Here is a 17,004-nt window from a genome sequence, read left to right on the forward strand (position 1 = left end):
TTCGAGTTATTTATAGAATATGGTGTGTGGTGTGTGTAGGGGAATCGTTGGGAGAGGGATTGTTGTATTATTTAGTAAATGACCTTGTGACATTATTTCACCACTACGGATTAATTCACTCAAGGGGTGTCAACCCCTCGGTGGCCGAGTGGCTAGAGCATCTGATTACCAATCCAAAGGTGTGAGTTCGAATTCAAAGTTCAATTATAGTCGAATAATTTCAAGGAGACCGGTCGGGAATCGAACCCGGAACCTTCCGCTTATGAGGCGGGAGCCGTAGCCATTAAGCCACGGGCCGGTCTGATGCAAAATAGAGCAAATAAAAATTTAAAAAAGCATAGAAAGGTCGATTTGTAAAACGTAAAGTCGAAGACTATCTTTTCCAGATCAAAGTCCAGGCCATGAATGAGATCTGATACAAATTTGAAATCAATCGGATATGCCAGAAAGAAGAGTAAGATTTTGATTTAGGGTCGAGATTAGTCGAGAAAATTTATGATAGGAGATAAAAAAATGCATTTGCAGGATAGTGTGAAATCTAGTTCTAGAGCTTTAATTATTTAAGTAATATTCAAATTCATTTAAAATGCAAAATTAAACTTGCAATCTAAACGGGCTTTACAGAAAAGGATTAAGTGCACCGTTTGAAAGCAATATCCTCTTTTAGGTTAAAATGTTCGAACAATTGTGATTTTAAGGACATTTGACACTCAATTCAAAAACGATTCAAGAAAAAATGCAAACGTTGTAACATTCCAAATGAAACATTCAAAATCCAAACAAAGTCGCAAGTTTGCTAACACATTCGCTAAATTGTAGAATCGTCCAAATTGACACAACCCGCGACGTTCTGTTTACACACTCTCGAGACGGAATAATGGCGGCCCGGTCCACGAACCGTTTGAAATTCAATTTCGATCCGGTCTATTTGCGCACGAACCGGGTGAGATTCCGTCGTCATCGTCGCACCGGGTCATCGTTTACCTTTCGAGCTAGGCCGTGGAATATACACGGGGAACAGAGTAAACTATTTGCAATTTTTTGAGCTCATCGTGACAAAAATAGTACCTGGTGCACACTAATTGTGCTACCTTTCCGTGGGATATTTGGATGGGGAAGGGGGAGTTTGCTTCACAGAATGTCAGAGGGAAGTTCTAGTTGAAATTGGCAGTGATTCCGACATCGAATGACAGAAACAACTCTGACTGTATTATTACCAAGAATCAAACCAACTTTCTCTTTACAAAAATACTATTAGGTTTTACGCAGACTCGATTTTTAGGTTAGAAATTTGACAGCTTGCCTGCACTGTTTACATATTTGCACGTGTGTCTCGGTGAAAATGTTTGTGCGTGTGCGCTCGTGACGTCACGCTGTTAAACCTAATGATGGTTTGATGTCAACTAAGTGACAGAATGCAAGCCTGCTTTGTCTTTTGTGTTTTCTATATAACACTGTTTGTCATACTTTATTCGTTTGGGTCTAGCCCTACAAGATCTACCTCCACTTGTCTGTGACGCCTGGACAAAGACCGTCGCGCGTCCCAAAATGTATCCAAAATATGAAGAAAGTACACCTTCACATCCCGGGGTGGCATCTGCTGTGCACGTGCAAATCTTCTCCGCCCTTTCTGCCCCAACTGGACCGTCCTACACTACGGTTAGATGAAGTCATGGCCATCACTATTTTGAGACACTTTGGCCATCATGGTCCCCCAAGGTCCAGGGGCTGCATCTTTCGTTCTTTATTTTTTTGGAAACGGTTTATTTGACGAGCACAAGGTTTGCCGATTAGTTGATGAAAGAAAAGATGTCGAGTTGTGGAGAGCTGGTGTCCCCGAGGAAGGACAAGGAGGCTGAGATCCGGTGGTGGACCAATAACGACAAGATGACGCCAGTTGCTGGAGACACCAAGCGAGACTTTGTAGAGTAGTCTATAATAGGGTAAAGTTGTTCATTTTCCAACAATCTAGTGTAACTTAGGACTCAATCAACAATAGGTGCAGTTACCCTAAGGAAGGGAACGGAAAAGGAGCACATTTTATGGACGGAACAGAGATGCACGTACGGAACGAAGTTGGGACGGCACAAGCCAGTAGTACGGTGATGGTATTGATTTAGTACTGGATGCTGTGAGATGGACTCAAATCTGGCGGAAAATGAAAGTAATGAAGGTGGAACGGAATGACTTCATATCCCCGGCAGTGGCCGTATCTATCCAATTTGGTGAGTGAGTGGGCACTGGGATGATATTGAAAATAAGGATTGACTTGTTATAGAGATCAGGAAGTAGTCTTTCAGTATAGCAATATAGAATTCTTTCCGTCAATTTTACTTATTTATCTAATATTTTATGGTTGCCGTCCTATAATCAAATCAGCCATATTGCATCATCGATCCATCCATTGAATGCTGACTGAGCGCGCCTGTCATGATCGTCATTACGAAGCGACCGTCAGTGAACGCACACGAAGTTGAAACGAACGAATGCCGAGGCCGACACTAATGCCGCCGCGCGACACGATGGGACTTGCTCTTTTTTCTCTCTTTCTTGCTCTCTTGCTCACTGCACTATCTGCGTGAGGAGAGCAATCATTTGAATGCAGTCGTGGAGAAGGTGATCGGAGTTTCGGTAGGATTCAAACGAACGAACTTTGCGCGAATGAGAGCGGTAGTGAGAGTCAAGTGATTGTATAAGTGACTCAAGAGCAGGGTGACCACTCAAATCCAATTTTCAAATTCCCAACTTTTCCAGAAAGCTTTAATAATAGGCATTGCTTATCTGAAGAATTATTTCGAACAAAAAACTCTTCATAAGAAAAGTCAATATCAACCATAAAAACTTAAATTTAAAAAAAAAACAAGCTGTTGGCAATTTTTGTAAACACAGAAATTTAACAACAAATAGACAAAAAAATTTAAGCTCATTATTTTGATTCAGACTAGAAACATAAACAATTATCTTTGAAAAATACTCGAAATCTCAACAATACTTAAAGTTTAAATGGTTATTTTTTAATTTTTCAAACGTATAGTTTTTGATACTTTGTTTCAGCGGGAAATACCAAAAATCTAATGATAAATTAATTTAAAAATTCATTACTAATTTATAATTTCTTCAAAGAATTTAGAAAAATATCTAAGAATTCGTTAAAAAAAATGTTTTTGTTACAAAGTTACTTTTTTAATTTTGTATTAATATTTATTTATCTAGTCATCCATAATTTATAACTTTTTTTTTTTGTTTCAATGAAAAATTCAGTTTGATAAGATCAAAAAAACAATTTTGCAGTAAATCAAAACTTCTTAGAAATATTTGATTGCAATTTTTTTTTATGTTTTCAAAAGTTTTTAATTTTTTCATTCAAAACGAACAGCGATTAGATTTTATTCGATCTTAAGTTTTCCGATAACTGAAAATCATGTTTTATCTACAGTAAATTTACACATTCTCACAAAAAAGTTCAAAGGCATTATTTTGATTTTTTGTTTTAAAATTACTTTATGAATTTAGCTAAAAAAAAAATATTTACAAAAAAACACATTGCCAATCCCAAATATTCAATTAATGTGACAATATGAAACAGTAAAGACCATTTGATTAATAAAAAAAAATATGAAAATCAGATTTTTAAGGTATCCAATATTTATTTTAAGAGATTAGAAAAAAGAAAAAAAAATGATGCCTTAAATAGCCTTTTCATTTTTAAATTTATAGAAATAGTAAAAAAAAACCTTAAATTTAAAGTAAGTTACTAAAGCAGAATTGATTGAATTTAATTTGAAAATTGTACAAAATATTACAAAGTCATTCAAGAGTTAAAAAATAATGTTCAAACATGTATGCTTGGAAAACCCAACTTTTTGACAAAAAATCACAAATTCCCGACTTTTTCCAGAATTATGTCGGATTTTGGCGAATTCCCGACTTTTTCCCGACTTCCCCGATTTCCCGACTTGAATGGCCACTCTGCTCAAGAGTAATACATAGTTTGCAATTGATTGTACACGTTTATTTTGAATGTAAATTAAATAATTTGAAATTAATTTAAAAGTCGTCGTCTATTTTTTGGGGAAATTTTGAAGGGATACGGAGAAAAACTCTATAATAAAATTTGTGGATGGGAGTATTTTTTTTTTGAGAGTAAAATTTGCGAACCATTAATAAAAACTATATTATTTATTTAAAATATATTTCTAACAATCTTTTTCAACTCTTCTTCCAGTGTTCACATTTCTGGTAGCGTCAACAAAAAAACAAAAAAACCCTTTTTTTGCAGGGCCTGCATTTGTTCGCCGAGGCATGCAGGCAGGCTAACAGATGATTTGTCAGCAATTTTGCCGCGAATTGGCAAAACGTGTGTACAACGACACGCGTCTGTTTGGATGACTAATTAGCGCTGGAAGGCGGTATTGACCATGAATTTTTATTAGCTGGATTAGTGTTGCAACAAATGTGGGTTGCATTTTTTTCGGTTGCAAATTTCTATTTTTGAGTTTTTATGAATTCTTTTATAACTTTTTTTAAATAAATAAATAAATGCATTATTTAAAATTTTCTCATTAACAAAAAAATCAACCAAGCGTTGAAAAAGAAGTTTTTATCGCTTCAACTTGCCCAGCGAATAACAGAAACAACTCTATTTTTAGTTCGAAGGACTGTGCGCTCTGACTGCTGTGGCTCACCGCCCAAATTTGTCAGTAGTCGTCGGAAGCATTAGCCATCGACGAGGTGGCGCCATTATGCCACGCATGTTTTGCTAACCCTTCGATGAACTTTTATTATTATTTTTTATAAATGTAAAAAATTCTAACAAGTGTTAAGAATATAAATGAAATGTTCAGTAATAATAATTAGCAAAATAAAATTATGCAAAAAATATTAAAGAGATATTTCATAAAAAAAAAATCTTAATTTGTTCAATTAATTATATTTGAGGGTTGGCCAACAGTAGCGGTCATCAGTTAGCGGCAGCGCACCGTGGTCACACGAGGATTGCAAAAGAAACTGGTTTTTCTGGGCCATTTATTCGATCTCCAGTTTTGGTCAGCAGTTTGATCGGTTCGCGAAATACAGGGAGGAAACACTAAATGAATTTTGTATGTTTTCTTTTCAGACACACACGCACACACACTCACCATTAATGGATGCGATGTTTTTTTGAAGTTGAATAAAAAGTAGTTTATTTGTGAAGGCGATGGCGCCGCGCCATCAAAAGGAAGGCTTCGGAGGACAGGACCCGGGGTGGGCTTTTTATTTGAGTAGGCTGGGACAAAACGTTTTCCAGGGAGTAGGCTGTGAGAAAATGTATTAACAATTTTCAAATAAAAAAAAAAACAAGTTTTGCATGGTATGAGCAGTCCTTTTCGACTAAGGTTAGGCCGTTGCAAATATTTTAAGAAGTTTATGTCCCTCGACTCTAACCAAAGGCGATAAAGGCAAGAAAATAACAAAATAAAATTAATAGCAGGTTTAAACAACTCAACAGAAAAAGTTTTTTTGAAATGGATTTTACACCAGTCCAGTTGTTTTGCAATCATTAGTTTCCAAAATATCTAAATATCATCGGGAGAGGCAAATCGGGCATCTGAATATTCGAAAATCGGTGTCTTAGGAAGGGTTTTTCTGATCGATTTGGTATCTTCGGCAAAGTTGTAGGTTATGATAAGAACATTTGTGAAAAAAAGTACATGGAAAAATCTAGTTTTTTTTATTTTTCTTTTGATCACTAAAAATAGAATTCCCAAAATACGATTTTTTTTTATTTTCGAATTTTTGTGTGTATAATTTATATGTAATTGCAACCAGCTGACATCAATTTAAAATTCATTTCTCACTTTTAGCACCTTCGGGTTTATTCAAAAATCATTTGAATTTTACAAAATTGTAATTCAACTGTAACTGTAAATTGTAAATGTAAATCATTTGTTAAGGTATATCTCGCTTACTTTTTTATTAGTAACATTGGAACATAATGCATTTCCAACTATTTTTTTATTAAAATGCTTTTTTTTAATCTATTTGTGCCTTCTCCCTTGACTTCAGTCAGAGTTGAGGAACATAAACTTTTTTGAATAGTTTTTTTAGAGTGCAAAAACCTGAAATTTTTTCGAAAATTTCACTTAAAATTTGTGATCATAACAAAAATGTTTGAATTAATTTCAAATTGCAACTATTATTTTGCATCTAAAAATGATTTTTGAATTTTGTTGGATATTAATTTAGATTGTTTTAAAAATTCTTTCTTTTAACATCAAATTCGAATTCTGCGACCTCATTTCCTTATTTTTTTTTTTTGATTATCCGAAGTGAATTTTTTTCGAGGCCTACGGATAATCGAGCCTGGACTGTATCATGGCTCTGGTATCAGATTTTACACCATTTAAGTCTAATTTTTCAACCAATTTTTGATCTTTAAAAAGCATTGGAAAAAGAGAAAAAAAAATCTTGTTTTATATGACTTTGATAATGTTTATAAAAATGTCATTTTTTTAGGGGTCACCTTCGGCTGTGATTTTTATTTACATATCCTTTATTTTAAGTAAAAAGAAGTATGCAGTAATTTTTGTAGGGTCCCAGACTTTGCCTCTACGCATTTTTTACAATTTAAATGATAATGGTGCCATTCTATAGCAAAAAAATGTGAAAAACAAGCAAAACAACTGAAAAAGTGACTGTAAAAACATGAAAAAATTAGATAGGCAAATTGTAATGATAGGAGGTGGTAGAATAGGCCAAACACTACCAAAAATAAACATAAACTAAACAAGATAAATGCAAATTAAAATACTTAAAAATAAAACAAGAAAAACATCAAACAAAAGAAGTAAAGTTTTTCGTAGAACAAAAGTGGCTCAAAATAACCTCCTGAAAACGGCAAAAATAAAAAATCTCGGAAAAAAATTTGGGCAGTAGAGGGTTAACAACAAATTAATAAAAAAGGGCTTGTTCATGGATGCAGTCATAATTTCGACCAACGGAAAATCTACATAAAATAATCTAACATAACAAAAAAAAGCTCAAAAATACATAAGATTTAATGACTCAATTTTAACATAGTTTGGCTCAAGTTTTTGTTCCTTGGTTCTATAGGAAAGAAAAAAAGAATGGTTTGTAAAGAAAAACCCACAAAAAAAATCTAAACATCGAAGAGCTCATTTAAAAAAATTATAATGGTTTCTTTTTTAATTTTGGGTCAATTCTAAAGATCTATGTTAAGTTATTGTTTTCTAATTTATTTCAATATAAAAACCAGTTAAATAAGATCTATACTGCCCCTGATCGCATAAATGTCCCATATGCATTTTCATCACTTATGAGTTATTGATGCAATTTGGTTCAAAATCTTGTGCTCTTTCAGAAAAGCCTATAATATCCAGTACTTTTTTCTAGAAAGCAAGAGGAAATCCAGTTTTTTCGTGAAAATTTAACACGTAGCCTTATGTGTGGGACTAACTTCATCAAATGCGTTTTTCTCAGCTTGCTGTTTTTGCATTATATTTTATTAATTTTTTTTAAAGAGACTATTTTTTAAATTATTTAATATTTCTTTTTAGATTCTCAAAAAGCAAAAATGTTTTTCAATTGTTTTTTTTATTGAACATGAAAAACGTTTGGATTTCATTTGCTAGTTACGTTTTTTTCGATAAATGAAAAACAACAGTTATCTACATTTTTAACCCCACATTTATATAACAAAAAAAAGTTTAAGCTTTAAATAGTGATAGGAACATTAAACGTTTTGCTAAGTGTTAAAAACGAATTGAGTGTAATTGAATTGAAAATTGAACAAAACATTTTCAAGCGAGTATGCTTGGAATTCCAGACTTTTCCCGACTTTTTGACAGAAAATTTTAAATGCCCGATTTGTGCAGATTTTGGCGAATAATTTGGAATTTATAGAAAATTTAAAATAGAGTGCACTTTAACTATAATCTTGTGAGAAATTTGCAATTCTGAAATTTATTTTACACGAAATGTTCTAAGAATTTCCTATATTTTCTGTAGTTTCTATCTCTGGCTGCTGAGGTAGACATTTATTTTTATTTTATTTTTGATATCTGAGCTAATCAAAAAATTTCATAACATTTTATTTGAATTTTTCAAATTAAATTTGAAAATTATTTTTGTTTACCTTCTCCCAATCGTTCAATTAAAACCAATTAAAATGACACATTGAAATTGAATCAGTTTAAAACCCCTGAGTCAGTTTTTTTTTTCGAAGCACCATTCCGACACTATTCCACCAAGTTAATGTCTCGGAAAGTTGGACATAACCTCTGTTTTGCGTTTAATTTAGTGAGATTCTATTATATTTTCACTTCTACTTGTGAATTTTAATCAGGGTTGAGTCGAACTTTGTATGGGAATTTGAAGTCACAGGAGTCACTGTCGCTAAATTTCTAAATTCTCATAACTCGAAATTAGAGTTGCTCCAAAAGCTACCCGACGCCGCAGCCCTGTTTTTAATGTGAAGTATAAAAAGTTATTTAACATGGAGTTTTCTTCAAAGCATTTAAATTTCCAAAAATTAGATACATAAAAAAATACAAATGAAAAACACTCTTTGAGGAAAGGTATTCGCCCTCAGTCCGTCTGGTTCGTGCCGACGATAATGTCGTGCAGACGGTTAAACGATTTTGCAAAGACCGTTTTTTTTCTGTTCCTGGTCTCCTTTTTCCGTTCTTTGAGTTTATATTCTTTCAAAAACGATAAATACTGCACGTATCCAAGCGCGAGAAAGGAAGAGCACGAGGGAGAAAAATTGCACACGTTCCGTTGCAGACTGACTGCTGCAGCTATCCCGCGGTAAACTGTTTTTTTTTTCTTTTTTCGGGAAAATGTTGCTCCCTTTTGGGCGACCATGGCGGCGGCAACGAGACCGGCCCGCCAGATAAAACTGCCATCATTGCGGTGAGTCCTCGTGGTCCCGACATCAGACAACGACCGCGGCAGGTGCACCTGTCTCACGCGGTCTCCGAACCCTTGGCTCGTCAGGTTGAGTCCCAAATCAAATTAAGACTTGGCTTTTTGAAGTTGTTCTAACCAAGAAACTAAATTTCAACAATTTATTGCTTCTGAAGATTCAAAAATTTGTTTTGGTTTGAGCATTCGTACTCAAACTCAACCCATTTCAACGAATCATCGTTGCGGTTAACTAAACACAGTAGGCCTGGCCATGTAAAAGAACAATAATGCAAGTCGTTTGAATGCTTGAGAGTGTCAATGTCAAAAGTTGACAGCTGAGTTTTAAACTTTTACACTCTAATTCAAACAACCACGAAGCTAAGGGACGTTCTCGGGGCAGTGTTTTGGCCGCTCGTCGTTTAGGGAAAGGTTCCGGGGGATCTGTGGGAGTGTGTGCCGCGGGGGCAATTTTCAGACTGCACACACACCAAAAAGTGAGCATCGAGTACCTGGGCGCTGCCGGTAATCTCGTGACGTCGTGAAGCATGCTGCAATTTGAAAATTGTGCACGATAGGCACCATCACTTGGGGGTGACTTTGGTTTTTCGTAAATTTAATGAGAAAAAATTTAAATGAAATTTAGACAAATTGAAAGTAATATTTCAATCGCATAAAAATTCACTGAGAGAATCAAACAAAATAAATGCTTTTCAAAATATCCAAAGTTACAGTACAAACTTTTCGCGGCTGTGGTTAAGTGTTTTGCCTGTCTTTTTGTTGCTGTTGTTTTGTTTTGGTTTTTTTTATGCGATGTCAGTTTTGTTGGCTTGTTGTTATTATCGTTTTACCGGCACTCTGGCGGGTGCGTCGTCGTCGTGAGGGCATATCTCCTCTCTCCACAACAGCAGACAACAAAGAATGATCCAGTTTATGAAACGCCTCAAGAGCTCACTACAATAACACTCTCAACAATGATTTAGTGGCTGTCATACGCCACCAGGAAGGATGTGTGTTTGTGTTTGTAGTGAGGAAAAGTCGCCTTGTTCATTTCTTCCTTGGATGGAGGGACTTTCGTGACCGATGTAATTGTTTTTTTTTCAACTAGAATAGGGTCCTAAAGCTCTTCGTCAATTTTTATGTACAACGGTAAAATACCAGGAAGGTGCTGTGTCCTATCCCTCGCCTAGACCAGACCAAAATCCATTATAAAGCTGTCAGACCAAATCTGTCAGACCAAGACTGTCAGACCAAAGAGCAAAAAGTAAACAATCTTGGTTTTCGACGTAGGTGCACACAAATCAAGAATAGACAATTTGAAAAAGAATTTTATTTTTCCAATTTAATGACTGGTTTTGGACTGCAAAATTGAATGTACGCCAGAAAATGATTAAATAGTGCGGCGTCCTGTACACCGACCGTTAGACAAGCAGTTAAAAGCCTTATTCTTCCACTTTAATTTTTGATCGCGTTTTCGGTTTACACCTGAACAATCTTGAACTTATTTATGCGGATTTGTAATTCCTTTTGTTCCATCATTCTCTTGTAAAATACACGATTAACAACCCTTTCTGATCACTTTTTTATATTTTATTGCAAAAGAATTAAATTGACAAGACAACATTTTAAGATGGATCAACTATGGTCCCCTTGGAAAGAACTGTCAAGAAGGGCCGCGAAGTTAATTTTTTAAAACGGGATTAAAAATCCATTTTAAATCCTTTGCGGTCGTACAAAGGGTCATTGTGCTCAGAAAAACAAGCTTTATCGTTGTGAACAATAGTATCCCAAATTTAGACTTAGTTTTAGGACCCAAATAGAACTGTCATAAAGAAAAATGTTAAAATAATGTAACAGATATCTTATGAGCAAGTCCATAGGTACAAAATCCCTTTTAAATATACATTTTTAGGGGTTGTTTGGACATATGTAATGAGCATCTTACTCATTAGCCATCACTCTAGCTATAGGTCAACAGAGTATGGAGCAAATCGGGATACTTAGTTATCAGCTCTAAAAACGCAAACATTAAAAAAAAAAAGCAAATCTGAACATAATGGATTTTTTTTATATAATTTCATAATTCAAAAACTACCTGCAACGTTGTAGGCATTGATGGAGACTATTTTAAAAAATGGTTCATTTTTTTCCAGAAAAATATCAAAAAAAATCCCAAAATTTAAGTTTTGTATTTTTACATATATATTTTTGGGGACAAAAACACGCAATTTTTGAGCCAAAAAGAAGTACGGGTAGATATTTTGCCGAAAAATTCCCCCGTTTTTTTCTACAGTTTTTGATGTAAAATCAAATTCACTATAGAAAAGTGCCTTACAGAAATTTTGTAAATGTGATCGCTTTCGAGGTATGTTGAAAAAGTTCAAGGCATAATATTGAATATTTGGCCCGATTGAAATGTAATTTTTGACTCCAAAATTTTCAAAATATATTTTTGCAAAAAATCACATACTTTATAAATGTTTCATTTTTTAACATTGAAAATTGGGAAAATTGTGATCGGGATTCAAAAAAATAAAAATGTATATAATTTAAATCGAACTTTAAATGGTCAATGGTCGTATCTCGAAAATGGTGCATTTAATCAAAATTTCTCTTGAGTAATTTTTGATTGCAAATTCGATTTTACATTAATAGCTGTAGTCAAAAAATAAGAGATGGTAAGATTTATCTATTTTTCAAAAAAAATAGTTTTCACTATTAATAAAAATTTGCGGGTTTAGTCCCCTGAAACATAAGAAAAAAAATATAATTTTTAGAAATCAAATTTTGTTTTGAAAATTTGATTAAAAAACCTTAAGGTTTTCGTTTAAGATAAATTTTGAAAAATGTTTTCAATTGTTTTTCCCTAAAGTTTTGCATCTATTTTTCATGTTTGCACCAAAAAATCTTTTTTAAAGAAAGGGCATCAGTGATCTATTTGATAAAAAAAATACTGCTGTTTATTCGACCGCATCAGTATTTTTTTTAGGTTAGAAGAGAACACACAAATTTTTGATGCCCCAAACAGACCGAAAGCCAAACCTAACCTAAAAAAATGATTTAATAAAAAAAACAAAATATTTCAACGTTATTCGATTGTACAAGTTACAATTTTCAAATTTTAAGCAATCGCTACTTTTTTACCCTTGATTTTTCGAGAAAAATTTTAAGGGTGTGGGACAAAAAAAATTAAGTAAAATTTACAATGGTTTTTCATTGCAGAGTTAAAAAAACATAAATTTTGGATGGTTGACAATTTATGGTTGAATATCGAATCGACAAAAGCGACGACAGTTAATTACAGAGTAAAAAAATCAAAGTAGTATTAAATCTGGAATTTGTTCCTTTATTTATTTTTTTGTAAGAAAAAATTTCTAATTTTTATTCTAAAAATAATAAAATTACATCTTTTTCGATGTAATATCCCTTTTTTCAACTGAAATTGATGTAATAATACATTAGGCGTCATCCATAAAGCATGTCACGCAAAAATCGGCCAAAATAAGTTATATATAAGCCTATATAAGCCATTTTTGTGTATATTTGAGAAGGGCGAAAGCTATATAAATATTTTTGTATTTCAATTTCAATTGGTGTTTATTAGAATTTAACAGTTCTGCTCCAGGATGTTACATTTGCAATTCAGAGATTTGGAGAACCTTTCAACTGAGATCAATTCATTAGCCTTTACAGGGAGGGTACATGTTTCTAAGTTTAGATGTTGCTAGCTGCATGCTCTTTTAGGGAAAATAAATTTTGAGAAAAAACCCTAGATCTATGATTTTTGTATTTCATAATTTAAAAATTACTGTATCTCGAAGCAAACTTATAGGAAATTGGACGAGCTTTACGGTAAATTTTTTTTCGAGACTGAAAAACCAAGTCTGTCATATTGAAATTGCATAAAACCACAAAAAAAAACCTATTTTTTCTACATTTTATTTTTAAAACCGCTGTATCTTCACAAGGATTGGACATAGGACAATGGTCAATATGGAGAATTTTATGTAAAATTATCTGGGAAATCGATTCCCACTATCGGTTTTTGAAAATTTTGACATTTATACCACTTTTCAAAAAAAAAGGTATTAGTAAATGATTTATGTATTTTTTTAGGAGAGACATACCATTCTGCATTTTTGTGAGTCTTTTTGTAACATCTTAGGCTATTTCCTCAAAAAATTTAAACGAAAAAAAATCGTGACATCACCTTTAAATTTAACTTTTAAACTTAAAGATTTAAAAATCTCATAGAAGTGGCGTGCATTTTATTTTTCAGTGTATTTTTTTCGGAAGGCCTGTCAAATTTCCTACAAGTTTGTCTTCGACTACTTTTTGATACAATGCCACGGCTTTGAGATACAGTAATTTTTAAATTACGAAATACAAAAATATTTATATATAGCTTTCGCCCTTCTCAAATGTCATTCTCGAGTACAATTGGCTCCGTATACACAAAAATGGCTTATATAGGCCAAGGAAAACATGTCTAAAAAGTTTCATTGAAATCGGAGAGGGTCGGGTACCAGAAAAACTCCTGATTTGAGCTGGAATTGCTTATTATACAAAATTACAAAATTTTTACTGTGTAATACATACCATACGTTGCCAGCCACTCAAAAAAATGTATATGGATAGTATTTTAGTGTGTTTCTGTTTGTTTACCAATTTTGTTTATTATGCACTCGTATTACTACCGCCGGTATTGTTGACCATCGGGCCTTACGATATGGCATGAGGGCAGCAAAAACAGGGAAATTTGGTTTTTGTTGTTAATGTGTTGATTCTGAACAGCACGTTTAACGACCTTAACATATTGTGAGGCAATAGTTGATAGAAAATGCTTTTATGTGATAGTTCAAGAATAATTACTGTCCAATCACTCACCTTGGGCTAGGACCAGCGAACTGCACAAATCACAAACGCCAGCTGATGGTGGTGTTCATGCCAGCATCAACTTTCCAACTTCTTCCAAGACTGGATGTTCCAAATCAAAACTGGTTCTTTGCTCACACTGCTCCAACTGGTTTTACACGTTAAAATGATCAACTTAGCACCCCACCCCAAAGAGTAACAACCAGCCATGCCAGATATACAGATAAATCTGTATTATACAGATTTTTTGATCCCAAAAATCACAAAAATCTGTATATACAGATTTTTTAAAAATGCTTTAATTCGAAAATTTCAACAATTTAGTAATTGAATTATGCTTTAAAATGATTAAAAAGCTTAAATCTGTTGTGAAAAGTCTAAAAAAATCTTCTATAGCTTCGAATTTGACATGATACAGATAAAATACAGATTTATTTTTAAGAAAATACAGATTTCTCATAAAATAATCTGGCAACGTTGGTAACAACTCACTCACTTTACTCACCTCTCCCTTTTTTTCAGAATTCGCGCACCGAAAAACCGCACCACAAAAGATGAGCCACTGATCTCGACTTTACGCCGATACTTTCTCAGCAGACAGGCCACTTCCCCGTTCGGGTGGGTGCGTGGGCGTCGTACGCAGCATCAGCGGCGGCAATATGGTGCCGATGCATTTCTGAAAATTACTCGTTCTTTTTTCTCTCTCCCTTTTTTCACACTTTCAACCAACAGCTGTTCCAAATGATGATGCTTCTTCTGCTTCGTCTGCTTTTACTTGTTTCTTCTTGATAATTTTGCAAACTTTCACATCTCTTCTACTAGTTGTTCACAGTTTACTGAAAGTCTTTTTTGCTTTCAGTGATGCTTACGAGTTACACTCAAGGTTCTGCGGCTGGAATTATGGAACGAAATTAGCGAATTATTCAATGCTCTTTGAAAGAGGCATTTAAAAAATACGTTGAATTTTTTTATAGCAAAACTACCAAATTCTGGACAATATCTGTCCAAAATCTATGTTGAGTTAATTTATACCATACTTAAGGTAACAAAAGGTCACTGTCAAAGTCAAGTAACTTAATAACAAATATTCAAAAGAACGCAACCCCTGGAAAAGTTAACGTTAATTTTTGTTTTAAAATCTTATTTTAGTTCAATTTTAATAATAATCTACCGAAAGGAAAAATGTGAAAGGTAAATCAGCATTGGCCTAAGTTTAATTATTGATAAATGATATTGTTTGTACAACTTAAGACCTTTTGAAATGTTTTGGTGAACTATAAAAAATTGTAATGTGTTGCACTCACCGGACTCGACCTCACATTACTTTTTCGAAAACAAAACTTTCGGAAATAATTAAATTTTGTCGCATTTTAAACTTTAGGAAATGTCTTAAATTAGTGTTTGGACCCCTTTAAGAATGTTTGGATTGATTTTGAAATTGAATTAATTCTTTTGAAAAGAACAAAAAATCACAGGTTTCCAAATCGGACTTTCCTTTACAAAGTATTTTCACGTCGCAAAAAGTTAACGTTTTCAAAATTTTAAAATCAAGGTGCCTAGACTTCAAAACGATGCACCAACCAAATTGGGTACTAAAATTAAGCTTAAATTCGAGATATTATTGTTCACAACGATAATGCTTATTTTTCTAAGCACAATGACACTTTGAACGACCGCAAAATATTTAAGTTTAATTTTGTTATCAATTTAAAAAAAAATAACATCGCGACCCTTCTTGGCAGAATAGTTTTTTTTATTATCACTGGTACGAGAATCGAACTCACAACCTCTGGATTGTAAATCCAGCACGCCGCTAGTCGAATCCAATCCCTACCCAGTGAGTAGATTTTCTCTTTGAAGGGATCTGACTTTGCCGAGCCAGACAGGAATCGAACCCATCACCTTCCGCTTACAAGGCGAAACGTGTAACTCCACGGCCACGGTTCCTACTTGACAGCGCGTTCCAAGGGGACCATAGTAGATCCATCGAAAAAATGTTGTCTTGTCAATTTATTTTTTTGCATTAAAATGTGAAAAAGTTGAATATCAGAAGTGGTTTTTGATCGTGTTTTTTACCGTTGTACATAAAAATTTAGGACTCTATTGTGAAGTCATTTTTGACTGCAAATAAAATTTTGCGTTTTATTCTATCCTATTTCAATATTTTCCCCAAATTAATTGTTTTCATTAATTCGTAACTTCGGAACAAGAATCGGCACCATTATGCACTGTGCCACAAAAAATGTTTCCCAAAAAAGTTTTACAGAAACAAATTCTATGCGAAAAACATTAATCAAAAATTGGGATTTTTTAAGAGCGCAAAAAAAACATATTTAAATTTCCGCTGCAAAAAAAAAACCATTGCAAACTCAAGTTCCAATTGTTTTTAGAATACAGTCCAGACTCGAAGCGCAATGACAATTTGTACGCCTACAAAAAGTTTAAAGTTGATTTCTCGATTTTTTTTATTAGCTCCTATAAACATAAGAAAGACAATAAGTCAAAAAAAAATTAATTTCGAAAAAAAATATGTGCGTAATTTTTAAGCGTGCTTTTTGACATAAAGTATCTTCTTTGACAGTTCGTTCCAAGGGTACCATAGTTGATTCGTCGCAGCCGTCTTGAGGATTTATTTATTTTTAAATTAAAATCATTAAAAGTTACCAAAACACGCAGAAAAATAAGGCATATTTGAATCAACAAAACGTTTTGTTGATTTGAAAATCAAGATTTTTGTTGAATCAACGCTAAACGTCAAAGCAACTTTTTCAAAACAACAAAAGATTTTTGTAGAATTGAGAAAATCAAGGTTTGTTTCAACGCAAAATCGGCGTTGATTATATTCAACAAAAATTTTGTTGAATCAAACCTCGTACAGGCTGATTCTACAAAATATTTTTCTGCGTGAAATAGTTTTTGGCCGTGCCTTTTATTTTGTATATAAAAGTTAACACTTAGGGGTTTAGAACGCTATTTTTACAATCTAAACATGCAAATCTAGAGCAGTATTTGCTTGAAAAGAAAAATCCCAAATCACACTGCTTCATCAAAGAACACCTGTCAATTCAGTGAACCCTCTGTTTAGTTCGGTAGCCTTCTCTCTTCGCGCTGCCCGGGTCTTGATCAAGTTTCTCGCGCGACAACAAGCACGCAGTAGGCCGCCGCCGGTGGTTGGCAGGCTGTTGACAGAAGACGGCGGCCGTAGAAGAACCCGAAAAAGAACTT

General features: G+C 33.7%; 1 protein-coding gene across 2 annotated transcripts in view; it reads right to left on the reverse strand.

Annotated features, from left to right (window-relative positions):
• The window catches only part of LOC120413658 (extracellular sulfatase SULF-1 homolog), a 91,995-nt gene that overhangs the window by 74,295 nt on the left and 696 nt on the right, over positions 1–17,004 (reverse strand). The window contains exons 2-3 of one of the 2 annotated variants that reach the window (XM_039574577.2): positions 14,285–14,671; positions 13,792–13,927 (exon numbers count right to left, since the gene is read on the reverse strand). The gene's annotated coding sequence lies outside the window, so the exon portion shown is untranslated. Of the gene's footprint in view, positions 1–13,791; positions 13,928–14,284; positions 14,672–17,004 lie in introns of those variants that run through there. The other variant, XM_052709610.1, reaches the window with a different exon arrangement.

The sequence above is a fragment of the Culex pipiens genome, chromosome 3 (genome assembly GCF_016801865.2).
Source record: "Culex pipiens pallens isolate TS chromosome 3, TS_CPP_V2, whole genome shotgun sequence".
Lineage (NCBI taxonomy): Eukaryota > Metazoa > Arthropoda > Insecta > Diptera > Culicidae > Culex > Culex pipiens.